Source organism: Oncorhynchus clarkii, chromosome 21 (assembly GCF_045791955.1).
Source record: "Oncorhynchus clarkii lewisi isolate Uvic-CL-2024 chromosome 21, UVic_Ocla_1.0, whole genome shotgun sequence".
NCBI classification, from domain to species: domain Eukaryota; kingdom Metazoa; phylum Chordata; class Actinopteri; order Salmoniformes; family Salmonidae; genus Oncorhynchus; species Oncorhynchus clarkii.
The window spans coordinates 41,343,865-41,369,844 of record NC_092167.1 but is presented as its reverse complement, the minus strand read 5'-3'; the positions used below and the strand labels follow the sequence as shown (position 1 = coordinate 41,369,844).

Below are 25,980 nucleotides of genomic sequence, written 5' to 3'. Positions count from 1 at the left end.
GATTAACGACTGCCACCGCCCACCACGACACCACTATTGTGATAGATGCCGAATGGAAGGCGTCTGTTTGCAAGGCCCCCACCGCTAACCGCCTGCCGCCCGATACCCCACTTGCAGCCTATCTATATGTAAAGCAATTCATTATTGCCATTGTGATTTCTCCTACACTGCTAATTGACCAACCGACTGTGTTTGTCATTTCAAACCGCTGTCTCTCCTCACTCCGGTATTACCCAGAAGCACTCAGTCTGCGGTTGGCTTGCTGGCTTGGCACTGGCTCTTCTTTTCCTCCCACGTATGGTATATATTTAATGCATGTTGACGGTTCTCATTTCACACTGGGCGTCCCTTGGGGCTGGTAAAACATAGCCCCAGTGCTCGCAGGCCAACCAAAACCTATTTCACAACGTCGTTATGTCACAGCAAACAGCGCGTTCTGCAGTCTTACGGAGGAGCCTTGCAAAATCACTGGGCTTTTCGGATTACACTGTCTCATGAATGTCTTTGTTGTTCAGTTGTTATATCACTAAGGCTCTTTTGAAGGATGCTGCAGTATACTTACAGTATATAAACACCAGATCTTTTTTTTAATGCAAGGTTTTCATGAGTTTTGGTCGTACCGCCTCACTGAGTCAGTTCTGAGTCAGTTCTGAGTCAGTTCTGAGTCAATTCTGAGTCAGTTCTGAGTCAATTCTGAGTCAATTCTGAGTCCGTTCTGAGTCAATTCTGAGTCAATTGTTATTTTTGCAAACCAACGAACAAGAAGATCTCATGAAATATTAGCACTTCTTTGTCTATGGGACACGACATTGTAATTTATAAATATATATATATATATATCACAGGCTACATTATGGTTTAAACACTGTAATGTTATGAGTAATGGCTGTGAAAAGTACCCAATTGTTATACTTGAGTAGAAGTAAAGATACCTTAATAGAAAATGACTCAAGTAAAAGTGAAAGTCACCCAGTAAAATACTACTTGAGTGAAAGTCTAAAAGTATTTGGTTTAAAATATACTTAAGGTTCAAAAGTAAATGTAATTCATAAAATAAACTTAAGTATCAAAAGTCAAAGTAAAAGTGTAAATCACCTTAAAGTTCTTATATTAAGCAAACCAGACAGCATTATTTTTTTATATTTTTTTACAGATAGCCAGCGGCATGCCCCAACACTCAGACATCATTTACAAACGAAGCCTGTGTTTAGTGAGTCCACCAGATCAGAGGCAATAGAGATGACCAGGGATGTTCTTTTGACAAGTGTGTGAATTAGACCATTTTATTGTCCTGCTAAGCATTTCAAATGTAATGAGTAATCAAATGGCTATCCCAGACTATTTGCATCGCCCCCCCACCCCTCTTCTATGCTGCTGCTACTCTCTGTTATTATCTATGTATAGTCACTTTAATAACTCTACCTACATGTACATATTACCTCAATTACCTGGACTAACCAGTGCCCCCGCACTCTGTACCGGTACCCCCTGTATATAGCCTCCACATTGACTCTGTACCGGTACCCCCTGTATATAGCCTCCACATTGACTCTGTACCGGTACCCCCTGTATATAGCCTCCACATTGACTCTGTACCGGTACCCCCTGTATATAGCCTCCACATTGACTCTGTACCGGTACCCCCTGTATATAGCCTCCACATTGACTCTGTACCGGTACCCCCTGTATATAGCCTCCACATTGACTCTGTACCGGTACCCCCTGTATATAGCCTCCACATTGACTCTGTACCGGTACCCTCTGTATATAGCCTCCACATTGACTCTGTACCGGTACCCCCTGTATATAGCCTCCACATTGACTCTGTACCGGTACCCCCTGTATATAGCCTCCACATTGACTCTGTACCGGTACCCCCTGTATATAGCCTCACTATTGTTAATTACTGCTGCTCTTGAAATATTTGTTACTTTTATTTCTTACTTTTTTTAGGTATTTTTCTTAAAACTGCATTGTTGGTTAAGTAAGAATTTCACTGTTAGGTGAGTACAACACCTTGTTGTATTGGCGCATGTGACAAATAACATTTTATTTGACTTGAGTACTTTTGGTTGTCAGGGAAAATGTATGAAGTAAAAAGTACGTCATTTTCTTTAGGAACGTAGTGAAGTAAAAAATAAAAGTTGTCAAAAATATATGTAGTAAAGTAAAGTACTGATACCCAAATAGACTACTAAAGTAGTACTTTCAAGTATTTTTACTGTAAGTACTTTACATCTCGGCTGTAATCATCCAGCATATAGATGGACCGATGATGTTCCTCAAAGCTCGTTTAAGTTTGGGGTCATCACTTATACTGTAAACAAACCAATGACACTACTGTAGCTTTGTTGATATGTCTAAGCTCACACACACACACACACACGCGCACGCACGCACGCACGCACGCACACACACACACACACACACACACGCACGCACACACACACACACACACACACTACTCACACCTAACCTATCTCTTTGGAAGGCAAACAGACAAGGCAGGGGGGACTATTTTTCCTGTGTCGTAATCCATACCTTCACACGTTGCTGCATTGTATGTGTGTGTCACAATATAAACTCACCGGACATGAAAATGTTCATGAAAATGGTTCGCTCCTACAGATGGTGAGTCACGTGGCTGTGGCTTGCTATATAAAGCATGCAGACAAGCATCGAGGCATTAAGTTACTGATCAACTGAAAGTTAGAATGGGCAAAACCAGTGACCTAAGTGACTTTGAGCATGGTATAATCATCGGTGCCAAGCACACCGGATCCAGTATCTCAGAGACGGCCGCCCTCTTGGGCTTTTCACGCACAACAGTGTACAGAGTTTACTGAGAATGGTACAACAAACAAATAACATCCAGACAGCGGCAGTCCTGTTGGTAAAAACAGATTGTTGATGACAGAGGTCGACGGAGAAGGGCAAGAATCGTGCAAGCTAACAGGCGGGCCACAAACAGACAAATAATGGTGCAGTACAACAGTGGTGTGCAGAACGGCATCTCGGAACGCACAACTTGACGATCCTTGTCACGGGTGGGCTGCTGCAGCAGAAGACCACTCCTATCAGCTAAAAACAAGAAGAAGCTGCTCCAGTCAGCATGCAATCACCAACACTGAACAATTGAGGAGTGGAATAACATTGTCTGGAACATGACAGTGAGTACTACTTTTTTTCCGTTTACTTGAATGGCCTGGTCAGTCCCCAGACCTCAACCCAATAGAGCTTTTTTTTGGGATGAGATGGAACAGCATGAAGGTTTGTATTTTTTAATTTAACTAGGCAAGTCAATCAAGAAGAAATGTGCATTTACAATGACGGCCTACCGGGGAGCAGTGTGTTAACTGCCTTGTTCAGGGGCAGTACAACAGATTTTTACCTTGTCAGCTCGGGGATTTGATCCAGCAGCCTTTCGGGTTACTGGCCCAACAATCTAAACACTAGGCTACCTGCCGCCCCAATCTGCAGCAACTGGGTGATGCCATCACATCAGCATGGACCAACATCCCTGTGCCCCAAAGAATTCAGGCTGTTTTGGAGGCAAATGGGTGGTCCGACCCAGTACTAGATGGGTGTACCTAATAAACTGTCCTGTGAGCGTAGAATGTAGATCCGTCCTCTTCTGCCAAGGATTTTGCCTTCCCTGTGACTTGAGTGGAGGTTCAGAAGCATCACTATCTCCATCATAGTGAGTTACCAAGGGAACTGGGTGAGCCATTTGAAATGAAAGGTGCACATATGAACGGAAATGGGGGTGACGTATAGCCTCACACAATCACCAGATGCACGTTCTAGACAAGCCTATAATTATACGTTCACAGGGTAAACACGTTTTAGTTCCATTGTCCCTGTTAGCTGGGCGTGTGAGCGCGATTGTGTGTGTCTGTGCGTGTGTGCCAGTGTAGGTGTTTGGATCTGAGATGTGGCAATGCAGCAGCCTCTCATTCAGTCAGAGTGCTACATCTCCTTCATTCCTTTAGTCCTTCAGGCCAATCACTAGAAGAAAAGCAGAGGAGAGCTTGCTAGCAATTCAAACGCCCACGTTTTTCTTTCCCCATTTAGCTCAAGGCTGTTCATCCTTACATCCAATATGAAAATAGGCCTTTTTAACATCTCTGAGAGTTTACCTTGAAAATGTGTCATCTTTATTATAGGGAGAGCGAGATGGTCAAATATGGTCATGCAACAGCCTTGAACAATAAGATAGTTGTTCCCCGCCCCACTTATTTCTGCTGGTGTGACCTCTGTTGTTGTGTATCGCCGTGAGGATGGAGAGGTCTCACACCTTTTCTCCCTGTGGGCACATCATCCCCATGGCAACCCTCCTTCAGGTGCCCTTGAATTAAGTACTGAGGAGCTGAGCCCCCCCCCCCCAACCCCTATACACACACAGACACAAACACACACACACCCCTGAGGCTGCCCCCCCCGTCTACATGGCTTTCCCCTAGACGTAGCTCTTCCCTCTCCATCTCTCTCAGCCGCTTTCTCTGTCGTACAACTGGACATACACGTGGAATAAGTATTATCTTGACATCTCTATTCATCTTCCCTTATTCACCTATCTCTCTTGCTCCTCCCTTTGTTCCATTCTCTGCCTCTCCCTTTCGCTCCTCACTCCGTCTGTCTCTTTCTCCCTCCCTCCCTCCCTCCCTCCCTCGCTCCCTTCCATCCCTCCCTTTCTTTCCTGCTCAATACAATAGCCTCCTTTGTGCGGTGTTTGAGTGAAGAGGATACCTGGGGCAGTGCCTGCTGTTTGACTACAGTGTTAGCATTAGCAGCACTGTTTGCTTATGGGCGAGCCACATACATGCTGATGACCCAGCAACACTTCCAGGCAGGCAGCACTGCGGCTACACCAGCTCCAGCTCTGTGCACTCGTCCTGGGGGAGAACTCTGGGCCACGGCCCCTACGGCTGGCCCTGTTGTCACGGCTTCTGGTGATATTGAGAAGGAGAGGCGTTTGATAATCACCACGGTGGGAGGTCAGGTGGAGGGGACAGCGAGCTCAGCCCGTAGGTACAGAGGCATGGCCCTCTCTTTCAGAAGGCAGACATTAGTATTCTTCATTCTATTCTCCCCATCGCTCTGCAGGGCTGAGGCATACACACAGAGACAATCAGACACACACACCGGCGGAGGAGGAGAAAGGACACCTATGATACCCTGGCCGTTGTAGATAAGGCTTGTTGGTTTGACATTTGCAATCTTCTTTTTCTCTCTCCACCTTACCGATTGTGTGTCTGTGAAAGAGGCCAACACAAGCGGGTCAAACTGAACCGTTTCAAAGGCTGACAAGCACTGCATTGTGAACAGGCGTGTGTCATCAACTCGGAGCAATTCAACCAGATTGGCGTGTTACGTACAATATCTTCAGAATGTAGTACAACATGTTATCTGCATCGGTTCCCAACCCAAACCCTTCCATTTGGCTAGAGCCCTTTCCCCCAAGTGGACCTTTGTGAGTGTGTTATTAGGCAGTGGGTGTTCAAGCAGCACTTGATGAGTACACCTATTGTACACCAGGGGATGTGTGCTACCTCAAGCCCTCTCAAAACAGATGGTCCTCCGGAGTACCCTCACTATCCACGCAGTCAACACTCGCTCGCCCGGGACACACAAGCATGCTGTATAGTATAATGGTGTGCAGTAGATACTCAATACACAGCCTTCAGAACGTATACACACCCCTTGACTTTTTTGATAATGTTTTTATTTATTATTATGAACCCAACCAGCCTCTTCAGAGGACAAATATCTTTTTGTTTTCTTTCAGCTTTTCTGCTACATATACATACATTTGACATGTATATGTACTTTAACACACAGTAATCACATAACAATAATACCAGACACCCCTTGACTTTGTCCACATTGTAGTTACTCCACAATTACTAACAAAAGATAATGAAAAGAAGGAAGCTTGTACTGAATAAATATGTTTAAAAAAAATATATCCTGTTTGCAATAAGGCACTAAAGTAATACTGAGAGAAAAAACATGTCCTGAATACAGTGTTATGTTTGGAGAAAATCCAACACAAAATGTCACTGAGTACCACTCTTCATATTTTCTAGCATGCTGGTGGCCGCATCAGGTTATGGGTATGCTTGGGAGATTTTTAGGATAAAAAGAAATGGAATAGAGCTAAGCACAGTCAAAGCCCTAGAGGAAAACTTGGTTCAGTCTGCTTTCCAACAGACACTGGGAAAGAAATTCACCTTTCAGCAGGACAATAACCTAAAACACAAGGCCAAATACACACTGGAGTTGCTCACCAAGATAACATTGAAGTTTCCTGAGTGGCCTAGTTACAGTTTTGACTTAAATCGTCTTGTAAATCTATGGCAAGACTTGAAAATGACTGTCTAGCAATGATCAACAACCAACTAGACAGAGCTTGAAGAATTGTTAGAAGAATAATGTGTAAATATTGTACGATCCAGGTTGGCAAAGCTCTTAGAGACTTACCCAGAAGACTGACAGCTGTAATCAAGGTGATTCTAACATGTATTGACTCAGGGGGTTGAATACGTATCTGATCAAGATATATGAGTGTTTATATTTTCCATTAATTAAAATAAAATAAAACGTCTTCTTCCACTTCGACAGAGAATTTTGTGTAGATCGTTGACAAAAAAAATACAAATATAATTAAATCCATTTTAATCCCACTTTGTAACACAACAAGATGTGGACAAAGTCACGGGTGTGAATACTTACTGAAGGCGCTGTCGTGTCTGTACTTGTGCCTCCATGCCGTGTGTGTGTGCGTGAGTGAGTGTATGAGTGTGTATCTCATAGTGATTGTGTTTTCCAGAGCTGTCAGCTTTAGGCCTCAGGCTGCTGTGTTTGAGTTGGTCCGTGTTCACTGTGCTTCTAGCTGTGGTTCGCTGCTGCAGTACGGAAGGCTATTTTGTAGGTAAGGTCAGGTACCCAGCAGGACCACCGACAGGCGCTGCATGAGCGTAGATAGCAGCACCCACTCGTAGCACACGCTCCAGCAGGTATATCTCACTGGTCACCCCCAAAGCCAATTCCTCCTTTGGTTGTCTTTCCTTCCAGTTCTCTGCTGCCCATGACTGGAACGAATTGCAAAAATCTCTGAAGCTGGAGACTCACATCTCCCTCACTAGCTTTAAGCACCAGCTGTCAGAGCAGCTTACAGATTACTGCACCTGTACATAGCCCATCTGTAAACATCCCATCTATCTACCTACCTCATCCCCATACTGGTATTTATTTATTTTGCTCCTTTGCACCCCAGTATCTCTACCTGCACATTCATCTTCTGCCAATCTACCATTCCAGTGTTTAATTGCTATATTGTAATCACTTCGCCACCATGGCCTATTTATTTCCTTAACTTACCTCATTTGCACTCACTGTATATAGACGTTTTGTTTTCTTTTGTTCTACTGTGTTATTGACTGTATGTTTGTTTATTCCATGTGTAACTCTGGGTTGTTGTACTGTGTTATTGACTGTATGTTTGTTTATTCCATGTGTAACTCTGTGGTGTTGTATTGTGTCGAACTGCTACGCTTTATCTTGGCCAGGTCGCAGTTGCAAATGAGAACTTGTTCTCAACTTTCTTACCTGGTTAAATAAATGTGAAATAAATAAAATAAATAAAAATAGATGCAACCTGGAATGACAGTAACATCAACATCATCTTCCTAACGGGAATATCTGCTGATTGGTTCCACGAGCCTCGTTATGAGACCATATGAACGTCTGCGGTGGCTGACATTCATCAGCAACCCAAGCAGCTCTTTCTACCCCGTAGCCATCTACCTAGCCAGCTCCTCTGTTTGAATTGATTTCCCCTGTCTTTCTTTCTTTCACATTAGGCCTGACAGGAAATAAGGTGTCATACATCCCCACTGGGACCAGAGATTTCTGCTGCCAGGTGTCCCCATTCATAGCTTTTCTATTAAAACCAGGGAGTGAGTGAAAGAGGCAGAGGCAGAGAGAAAGCACTTTGCCCAGCGGAGGTGCTGTGTAGAGGTGCTAAGGATCCTCTCAGAGAAAGTTTTGATCAATGCTCTGCCCAACCAGTCCCACCGCCGCCACCGCCGTTCACTGGCTGCTCATCATGTCACGCTGCGGCACCACAGAATGGAAATAACTTTCAGATTGTTATTCTTTGCACCTGGTACATCAGTCTTTGGGTGATTTGGTGGTTCCCCAACTGGTACATCAGTCTTTGGGTGATTTGGTGGTTCCCCAACTGGTACATCAGTCTTTGGGTGATTTGGTGGTTCCCCAACTGGTACATCAGTCTTTGGGTGATTTGGTGGTTCCCCAACTGGTACATCAGTCTTTGGGTGATTTGGTGGTTCCCCAACTGGTACATCAGTCTTTGGGTGATTTGGTGGTTCCCCAACTGGTACATTAGTCTTTGGGTGATTTGGTGGTTCCCCAAATGCCAGCCTCCTCGTTTTCTCGTTTCAGACGGAAGGAAGAGGTGATTTTGACACGCACTACATGCAAATGTACATATACAATGTTTTCTATGACAGTTGACCATGATGACAAATAGAATGGTCTTCTATGACAGTTGACCATGATGCGAAATAGAATGGTCTTCTATGACAGTTGGCCATGATGACAAATAGAATGGTCTTATATGACAGTTGACCATGATGCAAAATACATGGTCTTCTATGACAGTTGGCCATGATGACAAATAGAATGGTCTTCTATGACAGTTGACCATAACGACAAATAGAATGGTCTTCTATGACATTTGGCCATGATGACAAATAGAATGGTCTTCTATGACAGTTGACCATAACGACAAATAGAATGGTCTTCTATGACATTTGACCATAACGACAAATAGAATGGTCTTCTATGACAGTTGACCATGATGACAAATAGAATGGTCTTCTATGACAGTTGACCATGATGACAAATAGAATGGTCTTCTATGACAGTTGGCCATGATGACAAATAGAATGGTCTTCTATGACAGTTGACCATGATGACAAATAGAATGGTCTTCTATGACAGTTGACCATAACGACAAATAGAATGGTCTTCTATGACAGTTGACCATGATGACAAATAGAATGGTCTTCTATGACAGTTGACCATGATGACAAATAGAATGGTCTTCTATGACAGTTGACCATGATGACAAATAGAATGGTCTTCTATGACAGTTGACCGTGACGACAAATAGAATGGTCTTCTATGACAGTTGACCGTGACGACAAATAGAATGGTCTTCTATGACAGTTGACCATGATGACAAATAGAATGGTCTTCTATGACAGTTGACCATAACGACAAATAGAATGGTCTTCTATGACAGTTGACCATAACGACAAATAGAATGGTCTTCTATGACAGTTGACCGTGACGACAAATAGAATGGTCTTCTATGACAGTTGACCGTGACGACAAATAGAATGGTCTTCTATGACAGTTGACCATGATGACAAATAGAATGGTCTTCTATGACAGTTGACCATAACGACAAATAGAATGGTCTTCTATGACAGTTGACCATGATGACAAATAGAATGGTCTTCTATGACAGTTGACCATAACGACAAATAGAATGGTCTTCTATGACAGTTGACCGTGACGACAAATAGAATGGTCTTCTATGACAGTTGACCGTGACGACAAATAGAATGGTCTTCTATGACAGTTGACCGTGACGACAAATAGAATGGTCTTCTATGACAGTTGACCATGATGACAAATAGAATGGTCTTCTATGACAGTTGACCGTGACGACAAATAGAATGGTCTTCTATGACAGTTGACCATGATGACAAATAGAATGGTCTTCTATGACAGTTGACCATGATGACAAATAGAATGGTCTTCTATGACAGTTGACCGTGACGACAAATAGAATGGTCTTCTATGACAGTTGACCGTGACGACAAATAGAATGGTCTTCTATGACAGTTGACCATGATGACAAATAGAATGGTCTTCTATGACAGTTGACCATGATGACAAATAGAATGGTCTTCTATGACAGTTGACCGTGACGACAAATAGAATGGTCTTCTATGACAGTTGACCATAACGACAAATAGAATGGTCTTCTATGACAGTTGACCATGATGACAAATAGAATGGTCTTCTATGACAGTTGACCATAACGACAAATAGAATGGTCTTCTATGACAGTTGACCGTGACGACAAATAGAATGGTCTTCTATGACAGTTGACCGTGACGACAAATAGAATGGTCTTCTATGACAGTTGACCGTGACGACAAATAGAATGGTCTTCTATGCCAGTTGACCATGATGACAAATAGAATGGTCTTCTATGACAGTTGACCGTGACGACAAATAGAATGGTCTTCTATGACAGTTGACCATGATGACAAATAGAATGGTCTTCTATGACAGTTGACCATGATGACAAATAGAATGGTCTTCTATGACAGTTGACCGTGACGACAAATAGAATGGTCTTCTATGACAGTTGACCGTGACGACAAATAGAATGGTCTTCTATGACAGTTGACCATGATGACAAATAGAATGGTCTTCTATGACAGTTGACCATGATGACAAATAGAATGGTCTTCTATGACAGTTGACCGTGACGACAAATAGAATGGTCTTCTATGACAGTTGACCATAACGACAAATAGAATGGTCTTCTATGACAGTTGACCGTGACGACAAATAGAATGGTCTTCTATGACAGTTGACCATAACGACAAATAGAATGGTCTTTTATGTAATGGTGGATGGATTCAATGTTACATATTACACCATGTGCATTATTCATATAGTGACCATAATGGTACCCCGCTTCCTCCATAAAGCACCATGGCGAAGGGATGGCTGTGTCAAAATGGCTGCCCTCCTAGAAAGTGTCTTCTCCGTAGATTCCCCAATGGCGAACTGCCCACGTAGTCACCATGCATGTCTTTCTGTGGGGACTCATTTTAAGTGGTGGAGGTGGAGGACATGGTGGCCTTGTAGTGTGAGGTCCTCCTCTCATCCCGTTCCCAGCAGTCCCGGCGAGGAACTTGTAAGCAGCACCGCCAAGTGCAGGGAGGTGGCAGAGCGAGAGAAGAGCGAGCACAGCGCTGCCTCTCTATTGTAGCACGCCGGGCCGGGTGCTTCGGCATTGAAAAGCGATGGCCGGATCTTCAGAGGGCGCAGTGATGTAATGAGCATCCGGCTAGATATTAAAGCTGCCGCAGCTCGGGCCTAGCTCTGAGGATTTGTGTCTCTGCTGGACCCCTCTCCATTAATAAACAAAGTGGCTTGTATTATGTATGGCTGCTGCTTTGAAAAAGGTTCCCCCCCTTTCCCCAAGGCTGTAGGGTTTAGGAGCTGGCACTTCATCAGCTACTGCTACTGTTCTTACTTCCCCATTGTCTTTCTTTCCTCTCGGTCCTTTAGATCACAGTTTGTTTCTCGTTTTTTTAAGCTTTTCTGGTGAGAAAAAAAAAGTCTAAATCCCTGTTGTTGTTGTGTTGTTGATTCATTGTTTGGCTTAGCTGTGGTTATATTTATCAACTTCCCACAGGGGAGTAGCTTTTTAGGAATCCAGCCGACGAGTTCGCAGGCAAAACAAGCTCAGACAGACAGGAAATCGGCCCAAAATGTCACTGTTCAGGTGATGAGGCGGACTTTGAGGTGCTGTTTTTTGAACCCTGGATAATGTGATTGGTTATTCCTATGGGGATGGGCTGACACATTCCAAAGCAGAAAAAGAACGAGGGAGAGAGTGCCTGACGAAAGAAAGAGTTGTACGAAATACTAATGGCGAGATGCTGCTGCATGATCTGTCTTTTATTCTGCTGTCCAAATACGTAATCAGTGGGTTTTATCTCATCTTAACTCTACGACAAAGTACACATACAGATAGTCATTTTTAATTGGTCTTACTAGTAGTAGTGTCAGCTGTTGTACAGTAATAGTGAGTGATAGTCGACATAGACGCAGTAGTCGATATAGAGTATTTGCTGGTGAAGCTTGGTAAGAAATGATTGTTAGCTTGCTTGGTTCATTAGCCCTCCTGCTTTGCCAGGCAGCAGTGTTTCTGGGCGAGGCTTTGTTGTCTCTGCTTTGCATCTCCTAACAGGTGTCGTGTTACCTGAGTGATGCTCCTCCTCCTTCTCTGTCCTGTCCCTCTTCAATGCTCTAATCACCATCTGGGTCGTTAAAGGAAAGGAAAATATTTTATTCTTTCTTTTTTCTCATTTGTCTACAGTCCCAAAATGTTGTGCATGTCAGCAATCAAGTTTAGAAGAGATTGGAAAACACGTCACCGTGACGACGTGACCAGGTGACACTTTGCTTGTTGAAAAGTTGCCTGGTGACATGTGAAACATTGGGGCTTGTTGTTTAACTACTCCCATACTCAGACACTATTTCTCATCATCCCACAATTCATTGGGAAATTACATCCATGTATTTTCGATGTTGTAATATTATTAAGTTACGCTAGATTTCACTGACTGTGTGCACAAGGGATGGAATGGGATGCCGATAGCGATTTCCACCTGGGTTAGTTCCTCCAGGCTATTAGGAATGTAAGTCTCGATGGCGCTGGATAGGATATTGGAATTTTGATCTTATTCTTTACGTGAATCAGGTTTCTCAGTTCAATTATATTACTGTATGTATGTGGTATAGGTACAGTATATAGTCTATATAGTGCATATGACTACTGATGTTGGTGTGCCACAACTAGCCAACATTTCCCTTCTGCAGTTGTCTGTGAAACAACCCCACAGAGAGACATGTAACCTAGAAAATGGAGCCATCTAAGAAGTAGACAGACTATATCCCCTGCTGCCTCGCCCACGCAAAGTCACACACACACACACGCAAGTCTATGAGACACACGCACACACAAACACAAACAAATTTCGTAGCCGAACAGGGGATGTGGAAAGAAAACCATCAGAAGTTGGCTCCTTCGTCTGAGACATCTGTGTCAGGGCTCTGATGACTGACAGACACTCTCTGAATCCATCACACTGAAAACCCTCCCCATTCACTGCTGCCCCCTGCCACTAACGTGCCAGCAAGTCATCTGCTCAGAACAGCACACTGGGCTTAAATCAGAGGGAGGAAGGGACAAAGAGGAGGAGGAGAAGGGGGGGGCAGATTAATTGAGGCAGCGGAGGAAGGAGAGAGACATGCACAGTAGGAGGTGGGGAAGGAGGGAGGAAGAGAGGGAGGGAGGGAGAGGGATGCAGAGAGAAAGATGAAATCGGCAGTACAGTGCGTTTGAGGCCTGTCTAGCTCATCCTCTAACACGGTGTTTCCCAAACTCGGCCCCGGGGCCCCCGTTTTGGTTCAAATAATCAAAGTTTGGTGATGAGTTGGTTATATGAATCAGTTGTGTCGTGCTAGGGAAAGACCAAAACGTGTACCGGGTGGGGGGCTTGGGATCGAGTTTGGGAAACCCTGATCTATGACCCACTCCCTGGGATCCATAGGACCCTGCTCTGAGCGCTGAAGCCCCACTTGGACCAACTGTTCTAGGCCACAATGCCTCAGCCTCTTCGTTCAGAGTTCCACTCCACCGCGTCACCTCGGAGGAGTGCTTGGATTTTCTCCCTTTCTGAAAGGTGCTAGTCTAAAGCCCTAGCTATGGAAATGGTATTCACCCATGGAGCACACCTAAATAATGCAGAAATAATTGACCATGTAGCCATCTTGGAGATATCTCCATCTCAATTTGAAAATGTAGCATTAGATCGCTGCTCTGCCTTTTGGCAAAGATCAAGTGTCGTATCTTCTTATCAGTTTAATATCTGATACCTATCGGTGGACTACATATTAAATGCTCCCGAGTGGCGCAGTGGTCTAAGGGACTGCATCTCAGTGCAAGAGGTGTCACTACAGGCCCTGGTTTGATTCCAGGCTGTATCACAACAGGCCGTGATCAGGAGTCACATAGGGTGGCCCACAATTACCTCAGTGTTGTCTGCGTTAGGGTTTGGCCGTAATTGTAAATACGAATTTGTCCTTTACTGGCTTGTCTAGTTAAATAATGGTTCAATATTTTTTTCAAAGCATACACTGACCGCTAACACACACTGACCGTTAACACAGCCGTGGGTGTAGACCGTGTATCGACATGTGATGCTAAGGCTTTTAACACAACCAGATATACAATATACCTGTGCTCATAGGATTATAATAGAGACGTAGTGTGGCACGAGCAGGTCAACATTCACTCGTGATAGCGAGAACTTGGGAGGCTATAACATAGATTGGCGCTGTATGATGATGCTAAGGGAAAGGGGGATACCTAGTCAGTTGTACAACTGAATGCCTTCAACTGAAATGTGTCTTCCGCATTTAACCCAACCCCTCTGAATCAGAGAGGTGCAGGGGGCTGCCTTAAATCGGCATCCACATCATCGGCGCCTGGGGAACAGTGGGTTAGCTCGGGGATTCGATTCAGCAACCTTTCGGGTTACTGGCCCAACACTCCAACCCACCAGGCTACCTGCCGCTAAGACACCAGGGGGTGAAGGGGATCCTATTGGAAATAGTACAGTGGTTCCCTGGCGTCTTCCTATACTTACGAAAGGAGACGTGTCTTTAATCTGTCTGGGACGATAACCGTTACGTCTGCTTGATCTAAGCAGGGGGAGACGGAGAAGAAAAGGCTTATCAAACGGCCTGTATGTAAAGCAAATCGCTCCGTCTTCCCTCTCCAAAGCTTACGCCCTCATCCTCCTACTCTTCCTCCTCTGTGCTACTACTGTGCTCTTATTGGGTGAAGAGAATTGACAGCCAATGGGCAAAGTCTGTTGGCGGGATAAGCGGCTCAGAGTGGCAGTAAATCAGGAAGCAGACATTTGAGGCTCACAGTATCCTCCTAGCTGGCTTCACTGATCATTAGGATGCAAATGAACAAACTTGACTTGTCAATGCTTGTTTATGCTCGAGGTCTAAATACCTATTTTCTCTCCCTTCTCTGAGTATTCTCTCTCTCCCTCGATCCCCCCCATTGCCCAAATTGAAACGGGCATCTAACATTTTCTCTAAATACTGGGAAATTCACATTTAATGTGATTCAGTAATTTGGGCCTCTCTAAGCATTTTTCTATTAAACTTGTATGTGGTGTCTTAGAAAAGCTTGGGGCCGCCCACAGTAGCACAGCACATTGCTGTTGTATATTCATCGAGCCGTGGTGACGAGTGGCCAACACAGTGAACTCTGATGATCCTGCTGTCTAGATGTGATGATGTTATCTCCACCTTATCCAGTATTGGCTCCTAGAACAATGGGGATCAATAGTCTCTTGTTCTTTGGCGATACGATTGATGCAGTACTTCACAATTGTCTTTTAACACGCATATCTTATTGGAGCAAGATGTACTCTGGGAAAGGTAAGGAGGTCTGAGGAATAAGTAAACCCGAAGTCCTTCAGAATGGCTTTGCCCCTTTACGTTTCTAGCTCAGGTGAGATGGATTGCTAGCGACTAGCGTAACAGCTAATTACTACCCAAACAAACAGCTTCCATCTGGGCTTGATTTCTCAGGCGCTGTCAGCCGACGTCTACCCCTCTGTCTGGCTCCTTGAAACATGGCCCCGTCTGGGGGCCGATGACACTCAGCAGCCATGATTTATTGCCCGTTTTAGCCCTTATCGGTGCTTCCTGCGGCACTTTACCTCGTCTTCCTCTTGATTAACATCTCCCCCTTGTTGTGGTGCTCGGTTTTTACCACCCATTCTTCTTTTAGAGTGGGGTTGGTGAAGAGAGGAGCGTGAGAGCGAGCGAGCAAGGGAGTTGATAGTTTGGGTGATTTGTGGCCCCTCTTGGGAACCATGGTTTCCATTGGGGGGGGGGGTCATCAGCTCCCCGTCTCAACTCCCCCCATGGAGGAAATGCCTTCCTTATCTGTCAGTCATCCGTCTTGCTGTGTCAGTTTCTCCCCCACCCTCTCTGTAGTATCTCAGACAGGGAAGTTCCCAGTCCGCCAGCTATCTATCATACTACACTCACAGGTGTAGAGATTATGGTGCACAGGCAACACTTAAGGGATTAAAGGGTACTACTGCAGTACTACAGTTTAGCCAGTCATGATTGGCTCTCAGTCTTATACGTGTCAAGAGTCAATCCTATCCATGTTGTTGTAAGGCCACTGTTGTGCAACTGTAGAGCTCATAATTGAATTTCCGTTGCTGAACAAAATGAGGAACTCTTGAAAACAAGTGAGTCCTCTTATGAAAAGTCTATAACTGTATAACTGTACTCATCCAATTTGGTGATACAAACCTTGCAATCAAAACTTTTGTTTCAGGCTACTGTGAGCTGATTGGCCCCTTGAAACCAGAATAATTTAGCGTGACTATACTGATCCAATCAGAGAATGGCTTCTGACTGTATTGGCATGAACATATGTAGCCATTTTTAGCTCCGGTTATAGGTAAAATTGATTTAAAAAATGAATTGACAATAGACTGCTGAGTACTCAGACAAGCTGAAAAGCATAGATCAGACTCCAAACGCATCCTGCTCAGTGATTGGCTCCATTTTAACAATCATAAGTGCCACACAACCCCGGTATTCACGTGCACTTTTCAAATGACTTCCTAAGTGCAATTTGATTTGAGCTGCGTTCCCTTCCTGCCAAACCCATTTCCCATGTTAAATGTTGAAAGATTGCATGCGTTTATCCCATTTGAAAATTATACACCTGCCCCAAATGAAAGGACTAGAGTTTATCAGAATTTCCCACCAGTCACATTAATTACATGGTGTCATTTTACTCCCAACCGTTGGTTATGCTCTGTCAAAGCTCAGCGCCAATTATAATTACACTCTGGCATGCTGGGAATTAGCACTGTCCACAAGCGGTCGTCTGGACGAACATCTGCAGTGGTAATGCGGACATAGAAGTGCTTCCTCCGCTTCTAATTGAAGTTCCAGGTCACATAACTAATGTATAGCTAATGTACAGTATGTATCTTCATGTGTACATTAGCATGTTCATTAGATTTACATTGAGCTTTCCCTGATAATGTTGGCATACTATGTGCTGGGAGTCTGTGGCTTTGTGTTTGAGGGCCCCGTGATTCTATGTGTCGCAGGAGGCCAGGTAGATGGAGAAGAAGAACGGAGGGGAGCGGAGAGATGCAGGGGAGAGAAGGCACTGTGATTTCTCTCTGTCTTCGCCACCGAGAGGTGACCTCTAACTCGGCGATATGAAGTGTCACGCAACATTACCTCTCCCTTCTCCCAGACGCAGATGTTTTATTTTTTTCGCCACGCCGCGGAGGGAAAACAATTCCTTTTCCTCTTTGATTAATGTCTGATACGTGGGCTGCCGGTACACAGGCAGGGGAGGCTGTGGAGAAAAGAAAAAAAGGTTTCCTTTCTTCTCTTCTCCCTCTCCCTTTCTCTCGTATGGTTCCCTGTATCAATTAGTCTTCGTGACTGGGTCTGCGCTATGACAGTCTATCAGTCCGTCCGGTGACTGGGTCTGCGCTACGACAGTCTATCAGTCCATCCGGTGACTGGGTCTGCGCTTCGACAGTCTATCAGTCCATCCGGTGACTGGGTCTGCGCTACGACAGTCTATCAGTCCATCCGGTGACTGGGTCTGCGCTACGACAGTCTGTCAGTCCATCCGGTGACTGAGTCTGCGCTACGACAGTCTATCAGTCCATCCGGTGACTGGGTCTGCGCTATGACAGTCTATCAGTCCGTCCGGTGACTGGGTCTGCGCTACGACAGTCTATCAGTCCATCCGGTGACTGGGTCTGCGCTACGACAGTCTGTCAGTCCATCCGGTGACTGAGTCTGCGCTACGACAGTCTATCAGTCCATCCGGGGACTGGATCTGCGCTACGACAGTCTATCAGTCCATCCGGTGACTGGGTCTGCGCTACGACAGTCTATCAGTCCATCCGGTGACTGGGTCTGCGCTACGACAGTCTATCAGTCCATCCGGTGACTGGGTCTGCGCTACGACAGTCTATCAGTCCATCGGGTGACTGGGTCTGCGCTACGACAGTCTATCAGTCCATCCGGTGACTGGGTCTGCGCTATGACAGTCTATCAGTCCGTCCGGTGACTGGGTCTGCGCTACGACAGTCTATCAGTCCATCCGGTGACTGGGTCTGCGCTACGACAGTCTATCAGTCCATCCGGTGACTGGGTCTGCGCTACGACAGTCTATCAGTCCATCCGGTGACTGGGTCTGCGCTACGACAGTCTATCAGTCCGTCCGGTGACTGGGTCTGCGCTACGACTGTCCGCCCGTCTGTCCGGTGACTGGGTCTGCCCTATGACTGTCCGCCCGTCCGTCCGGTGACTGGGTCTGCCCTACGACTGTCCGCCCGTCTGTCCGGTGACTGGGTCTGCCCTACGACTGTCCGCCCATCTGTCCGGTGACTGGGTCTGCCCTACGACTGTCCGCCCGTCTGTCCGGTGACTGGGTCTGCCCTACGACTGTCCGCCCCTCTGTCTGGTGACTGGGTCTGCGTTACGACTGTCCGCCTGTCTGTCCGGTGACTGGGTCTGCCCTACGACTGTCCGCCCGTCTGTCCGGTGACTGGGTCTGCCCTACGACTGTCCGCCCGTCTGTCCGGTGACTGGGTCTGCCCTACGACTGTCCGCCCTTCTGTCCGGTGACTGGGTCTGCCCTACGACTGTCCGCCCATCTGTCCGGTGACTGGGTCTGCCCTACGACTGTCCGCCCGTCTGTCCATTGGCTGGGTCTGCCCTACGACTGTCCGCCCGTCTGTCCATTGGCTGGGTCTGCCCTACGACTGTCCGCCCGTCTGTCCATTGGCTGGGTCTGCCCTACGACTGTCCGCCCGTCTGTCCATTGGCTGGGTCTGCGCTACGACTGTCCGCCCGTCTGTCCGGTGACTGGGTCTGCCCTACGACTGTCCGCCCGTCTGTCCATTGGCTGGGTCTGCCCTACGACTGTCCGCCCGTCTGTCCATTGGCTGGGTCTGCCCTACAACTGTCCGCCCGTCTGTCCATTGGCTGGGTCTGCCCTACGACTGTCCGCCCGTCTGTCCATTGGCTGGGTCTGCCCTACGACTGTCCGCCCGTCTGTCCATTGGCTGGGTCTGCCCTACGACTGTCCGCCCGTCTGTCCATTGGCTGGGTCTGCCCTACGACTGTCCGCCCGTCTGTCCGGTGACTGGGTCTGCCCTACGACTGTCCGCCCGTCTGTCCATTGGCTGGGTCTGCCCTACGACTGTCCGCCCGTCTGTCCGGTGACTGGGTCTGCCCTACGACTGTCCGCCCGTCTGTCCATTGGCTGGGTCTGCCCTACGACTGTCCATCCGTCCGTCCGGTATGGTGGTTAATTACCATTGTATGAGGTCCTGACTCCCACCTGTCCCAGTCCATCTCCCACCCTGCATGGGTGGTAATTACCTGTCAACCCCACACCATCAGATAACAACACTGACATTCCATTGGATAAAGTGTCTCGCTCTTAACCTTCAACGCCGATTCATTATTTTTTTTCACAGTGAGGAAGGAATAAGAATGTCAAATGTCATTGGCGGAGCTGGCTTTTAGGGGGTTTGGCATGTCGTGTGTGATCTTAATCACACTTGGGCCCTTTGTGATGTGATGGTGGTCTGGCCGGGGTTTTATGGGGAGAAATGCCAGCGGTGACACTGTGACAGGCCGTCCCTGTGGAGGGAAGCTGCCAGAAGGATATCAACTCTGACATGTCGAAGGTACGGCGATGGGCTGACGACGACGCAGGCAGTGGTGTCATTGATTGCTCTGCCTAGCGGGCCTGTCAAGTGACCGGGGCCACGCTGTTACGTGGCCATGCTGTTAAACATTAGATACAAAGCCAACATTCTGGGGTCTGTGGGGGCCAAGTAAACGACAACCCTGTAGTACGCACAGCCCTCTGCTGGGCTGAATTTCTGCAGAGAGATAGAAGGAGGGGGAGAGATGGAGGGGGAGACAGGAGGAGGGAGACAGGAGGTTGGAGGGGTAAGACAGGAGGAGGGGAAGAAATGGAGGGGGAGAGATGGAGGGGGAAGACAGGAGGAGGGGAAGAGAAGGAGAGTGAGACAGGAGGAGGGGAGAGATGGAGGGGGAGACAGGAGGAGGTGGAGAGATGGAGGGGGAAGACAGGAGGAGGTGGAGAGATGGAGGGGGAGACAGGAGGAGGGAAGAAATGGAGGGGGAGACAGAAGGAGGTGGAGAGATGGAGGGGGAGACAGGAGGAGGTGGAGAGATGGAGGGGGAGACAGGAGGAGGTGGAGAGATGGAGGGGGAAGACAGGAGGAGGGGGAGAGATGGAGGGGAAGACAGGAGGAGGGGAAGAAATGGAGGGGGAGACAGGAGGAGGGGAAGAAATGGAGGGGGAGACAGAAAGAGGTGGAGAGATGGAGGGGGAGACAGGAGGAGGGGAAGAAATGGAAAGGCAGACAGGAGGAGGGGGAGAGATGGAGGGGGAGACAGGAGGAGGGGTGAAATGGAGGGGGAAGACAGATAGAGGGGGAAGTCAGGAGGAGGGGAGAAATAAAAAGTCTGAAAAGTAAAAGAGTGTTGAAAAGTAACTTGAAAACTGAGCTGTCTGTACAATAGTTGTGTGTGTGTGTATGCCTACTTAAATGTTTTGGTGTGTGACGGAGATCTGTTGCCAAACCCATTACGGAACCGTGCAGCACATCTTAAATTGCCATATTTTTGTCAAGGACTGCTCTCCTAAGCTCAATTTTTTTTGGAGGAGTGGAAACAGGAAATTCATCATAAGGAAGCAATGTGAAGTAGGCGGGGGAGGGAGCTGAAAAGGGGTGAATGGCCCTAGCAACTAGAGTATCTGGCAAGGTGACTTTCAATCTCAAGAAAGTAGTGCTCGGCATTGAGAAATGATTGGCAGGGGAATATACATCCACCTTGCTCTTTCCATAGCAGAACGTTATTTGCCCAAGTATTAAATCCTTCAGCACCGTTTAATATATTGGTTACAGCTACGCAGGTTATGTTTGATTATCTTTTACTCATATTTGCACAAGGCACTCCCGTGTGAAGACACTTCCACTTAATAAGGAAGCAAAAAAAGGGTTGTAGCTAGACATAATACTTGCAATGTCCCTTGCTGATCATCACCGCAGACCAAACCCACTCTTTAGTCTGAATAAAATGCAGTAGACACCAGAGACTGATCTGAAATAGAGGACCTCTTGGATTGGATACCTGACTAGAGACATTAATCTCTGGTTACAGGTGGAGATTGAGCAATTGTCTCTTGCGTCTTGGAAGGTCAACGGTAGCGTCTGCATTGGAGCCCGAAAGGCCAAGTGACCAGCCGCCTACTGAGATAAGAGCAGAGAGACAGGGGGGAGGAGATGTAGAGGCCAGGCAGGGGTGTCGGAAGTGGCAAACGTTAATTCTGTCCATCAGAGTTCCATGGCTTGAATGCAGCTCAAGAGAGTATGGCTTGTGGGGGGAGGGGGAGCGAGTGAGCACTTTGGTTCGAATCACTGTTATTATGCAGCGCGGCCTTGTTTGCAGGAGTGTAATCAGACAACACAGACATCAGCTAATATGTGATTTTTTTCATTAGCCACCAATGCAGCAACCTTTGAGACTATTGATGGTTGTTTAGCGGGATGGCTTTTGTTGAATGGAAGGACTAAGGGACAGAGACCATATTCAGGGCGAGCTATCAGTCCAGTGGTTATTAACCAACGGAGGGGCTGACGAACAATGTTCTCTCTCTGAAAGCCGCTGTTTAAAAACCTTCCCTCATGGGCAATTGCAGGACTAGGAAAGGACAGATGGTGGTAAATGCTACTATTGTGTCTGTAATGTGGCATTGTATGCTGAGGCTGACTTTATTACATGATCTGAATAGCCATTCAGCAGATGTTGTTAGCCAGAGAGACTTGCCTCACAGTCGGTGCAGTCAGGAACATTTCTTGAGGCAATTGTGACAATCAACCCGGGAACTTTGCCACCATCTAACCAACCAACACTCTCTATGCTCTGGACTCTGCTGAACACTGGCCAGCAGACAGTTGCTAGGCCTCCTGCTTGTGATTCGTTGGACTGAGCATGCGGATGCAGTAGAGGTGAAGCGTCAGCTGTTTATCAGTATCTCGGTCCCAGCTTTGAAGCGTTTGCATAGACTTTGCCTTCCAGATGATATAGGGGTGAACAGGCCATGGCTCGGGCCTATCATGTGACCCAGAATATTACCCAATAGAGCAGGACCCAGACCCGGGGCAGAGGAGCCAACAAGCCCAGTAAATACACTCCATTTTCTTCCTCATAACCCCCAATATTATTACCTGGGCCTGCCTAACTGACTGACGCTTCTCTCAGTGTATAGGAGAGGCAGAGTGAGATAGAGAGACCATTGGGCTGCCAAAGTATACCAGTGGTGGTCAGGGTGGAAAGTTAACACCAGCCACATGTAACCAGGGCTCCCGGGAAGGTGGAATGGCCGGTGGGGCAGCGCTGCTACCCGCCGAGTTGCTGAGGGGTGGTGGGGTTACCACCGTGGCAAGCTGCCCCCCAGACGACCCGCGGAATTGCTCCAGCAGTATGTCCAACGCCCGGTAATGGCGCTCAGCCAGTGTTTGGACCCCCTCCATTAGCCCACAAAGCAGTTCCTCGTGCCTACCAATGGGTCTGCTGGGTCAGTCATGGCCAGGTCGTACTATCAGGTATGAAGGTAAGACCCAGATGCAGGCCACGTCAAATAAACAATAGTTTAATATTCCAACAAGGGCAGGCAATAGACAGGGCAAGGCAGGCAGGGGTCAGTAAACCAGAGGTGGGGCAACGGTACCGGGCGGCAGGTAGGCTCAGAGTAAGGCAGAGGTCGGTAATCCAGATGGGGGCAAAGGTACAAGTCGGCAGGCAGGCTCAGGGGCAAGGGCAGGAAGAGTGGTCAGTTGGGCTTGGAGTCAGAACAGGCAAGAGTCAAAACCAGAAGTGCGAGGAAAGAGAGACTGGAAAAAGCAGGAGCTGAAACACAAACCGCTGGTTGACTTGAACAAACAAGACAATCTGGCAACAGACAAACAGAGAACACAGGTATAAATACACGGGGGATAATGAGGAGGATGGGCTACACCTGGAGGGGGGTGGAGACAATCACAAAGACAGGTGAAACAGATCAGGGTGTGACAAAAGAGTCAGCTGAACATTTTTGTCTCACCTATAATGACTCAAATATTTGAGTGTACATTGTGCTTGACTGTGTGCTCCTGAATTTCAACTTCGGTGCACATGTACTCCTTGTAAGAAATATCAGCGTAGAACTATAATCCTAAATAAGCTGTACAGCATTTTGTGGCAGGGCGCTTTGTTGATTCTCAATGTTCAGTTGTACAACTGTTTATTTGTATTTGAAATACATTTATAAAGCAACTCTGAAATGTAGCAAAATACCAAAAAAATTCTTACTAATAAAACATTTCCTGTTTTAGAAACATTACAAAGCATACTCATCTGTTTAGTGATTTTTTGTGTGTAATTGTGGCAAATGAAATGTTGCTCTGGTAAAAAATCTGAGTGGCTGGTAGTTATTTTCATTTACCTGCCACAGTGGCTGGTGGACCAAAAAGTGAATTCCCCACCCGTATACTGGTATCATGATAGATAGTGAGTGGGTGGAGTGTTTTGGTGAAGGACAAAGAAAGCAAACCGAGTAGTCACATCAGCCACTGCAGTTCAATGAACTCAATTCTGTCAATAGCTCACCTGGGTTCCGAACGGAAGCTAATCACTGAGCGATGTTGTGTCCTCAAAGAAAGGGCAAGACGTTTGTTCTCCTGAAGCCAAATCTGACACAGCTTGTTGCTCAGGAAATATTGATGCTTGGTAGGGGGCGTCTCCCAGGCGGCATCCAGTTGGAGTCACATTGGCAGGTTGATCACTTCCTATTAAAACGACAAGGGCTTTCATCACATAGCCCAGCAGGTGGTTACTATGGCGACAGGGTTGCCAACCAAAGCACCTTTGAAGGACCCCAGTTTGCCAGGCTGTCCAGGAAATAGCTTTCTGACCAGATTGTCTGGAGCTAGGTGCAAAATATTGTAGTTATTAGCATGAAACAGAAGAAAACAGACTGAAACAGGGAGGGACTACTTGAACATGTTCAGTAGGATATGATCATTTTTGCCTATGTTGCGAAATACACTATATATGCAAAAGTATGTGGACACTCCTTCAAATGAATGGAAGAACTTCACTGGCCTGCACAGAGCCCTGGCCTTAACCCCTTCGAACACCTTAGGGATGAATTGGAATGCCGTCGGCGAGCCAGGCCTAATCGCCCAACATCAGGGCCCGACCTCACTAATGCTATGGTGGCTGAATGGAAGCAAGTACCACAATGTTCCAACATCTAGTGGAAAGCCTTCCCAGAAGAGTGGAGGCTGTTATAGCAGCAATGTTCCAACATCTAGTGGAAAGCCTTCCCAGAAGAGTGGAGGCTGTTATAGCAGCAATGTTCCAACATCTAGTGGAAAGCCTTCCCAGAAGAGTGGAGACTGTTATAGCAGCAATGTTCCAACATCTAGTGGAAAGCCTTCCCAGAAGAGTGGAGGCTGTTATAGCAGCAATGTTCCAACATCTAGTGGAAAGCCTTCCCAGAAGAGTGTAGGCTGTTATAGCAGCAATGTTCCAACATCTAGTGGAAAGCCTTCCCAGAAGAGTGGAGACTGTTATAGCAGCAATGTTCCAACATCTAGTGGAAAGCCTTCCCAGAAGAGTGGAGGCTGTTATAGCAGCAATGTTCCAACATCTAGTGGAAAGCCTTCCCAGAAGAGTGGAGGCTGTTATAGCAGCAATGTTCCAACATCTAGTGGAAAGCCTTCCCAGAAGAGTGGAGACTGTTATAGCAGCAATGTTCCAACATCTAGTGGAAAGCCTTCCCAGAAGAGTGGAGGCTGTTAAAACAGCAAAGGATGGGATGTTCGGTGAGCAGGTGTCCACATACTTTTGGTCATGTCGTGTATGTTGCTATGGTGTGAAGAAATGAATACTTCCTGAAACCATACTTAGGTTGTATAGTCCTGTATTGTCATCTGTTTCTATAGATTTTCTGCAGACACATAAGACAACAGACGTGGACAGAGGAAGTGGAGCTGAATGGTGTCTTATCAAGGCTGCAGAGGGGAAGAAAGGAGGAGAGAGAGGGGACAGACAATAAGAGGAAGAAAACATAGATAAACAATGAAAAGGAAGAGGATGGAGAGAAGGGGGAAGTAGTGAAGCCTACATGAAGAATAAGGGGAGAACAGTAGGAAAGAGGGAAGCAGCATGTTCGGCACCTACCTAGGGCTATCTGTATCAGGGGTAAGGCCCTAACTCCGCCAATTAAAACTTTCTCAGACTTGCAGTGCCAGCCTGCTTCTGTTATGCAAAAAAAACTCTCTCTTTCTTTCTCTCTCCCTCTTTCTTTCTTTCTTTCTTTATTTCTTTCACTCCCTCACAAGCTCTCTTTTCTCTTCTGTGTGGATGAGTCCTCTGTTCTTTTGATGTTCAATGGGAGAAAAACCATGCACAGAATATCACTCAGCGAGAGAGAAAAAGAGGGGGATTAGAGAGCAAGACAGAAATAAAGAGAAATAATAGAGAGAGAAACAGAGAGAGAAATAGAGAGAGTAGCAGAGAGAGAAACATAGAGAGAAATAGAGAGAGAAATAGAGAAAAAAACAGAGAGAGAAACAGAGAGAGAAATATAGAGAGAAATAGGGAAAAAAACAGAGAGAAACAGAGAGAGAAATATAGAGAGAAACAGAGAGAGAAATATAGAGAGAAATAGAGAAAAAAACAGAGAAAGAAAAATAGAGAGAAATAGAGAAACAGAGAGAGAAACAGAGAGAGAGACAGAGAGAGAGAGACCGAGAGAAACAGAAAGAGAAAGAGAGAGAAACAGAGAGAGAGAAACAAAGAGAGGGAGCCAGAGAGAAACAGAGAAAGAGAAACAAAGAGAAACAGAAAGAGAAACAGAGAGAGATACAGAGAGAGAGAGAGAGAGAGAGAGAA

At 46.4% G+C, this 25,980-nt stretch overlaps 1 protein-coding gene and 1 pseudogene across 1 annotated transcript in view; both read left to right on the top strand.

Annotated features, from left to right (window-relative positions):
* Positions 1–25,980, top strand: part of LOC139379056 (neurexin-2-like) — a 929,896-nt gene that overhangs the window by 621,674 nt on the left and 282,242 nt on the right. The window lies entirely within an intron of this gene.
* Positions 13,721–13,844, top strand: LOC139379683 (U2 spliceosomal RNA; annotated as a pseudogene).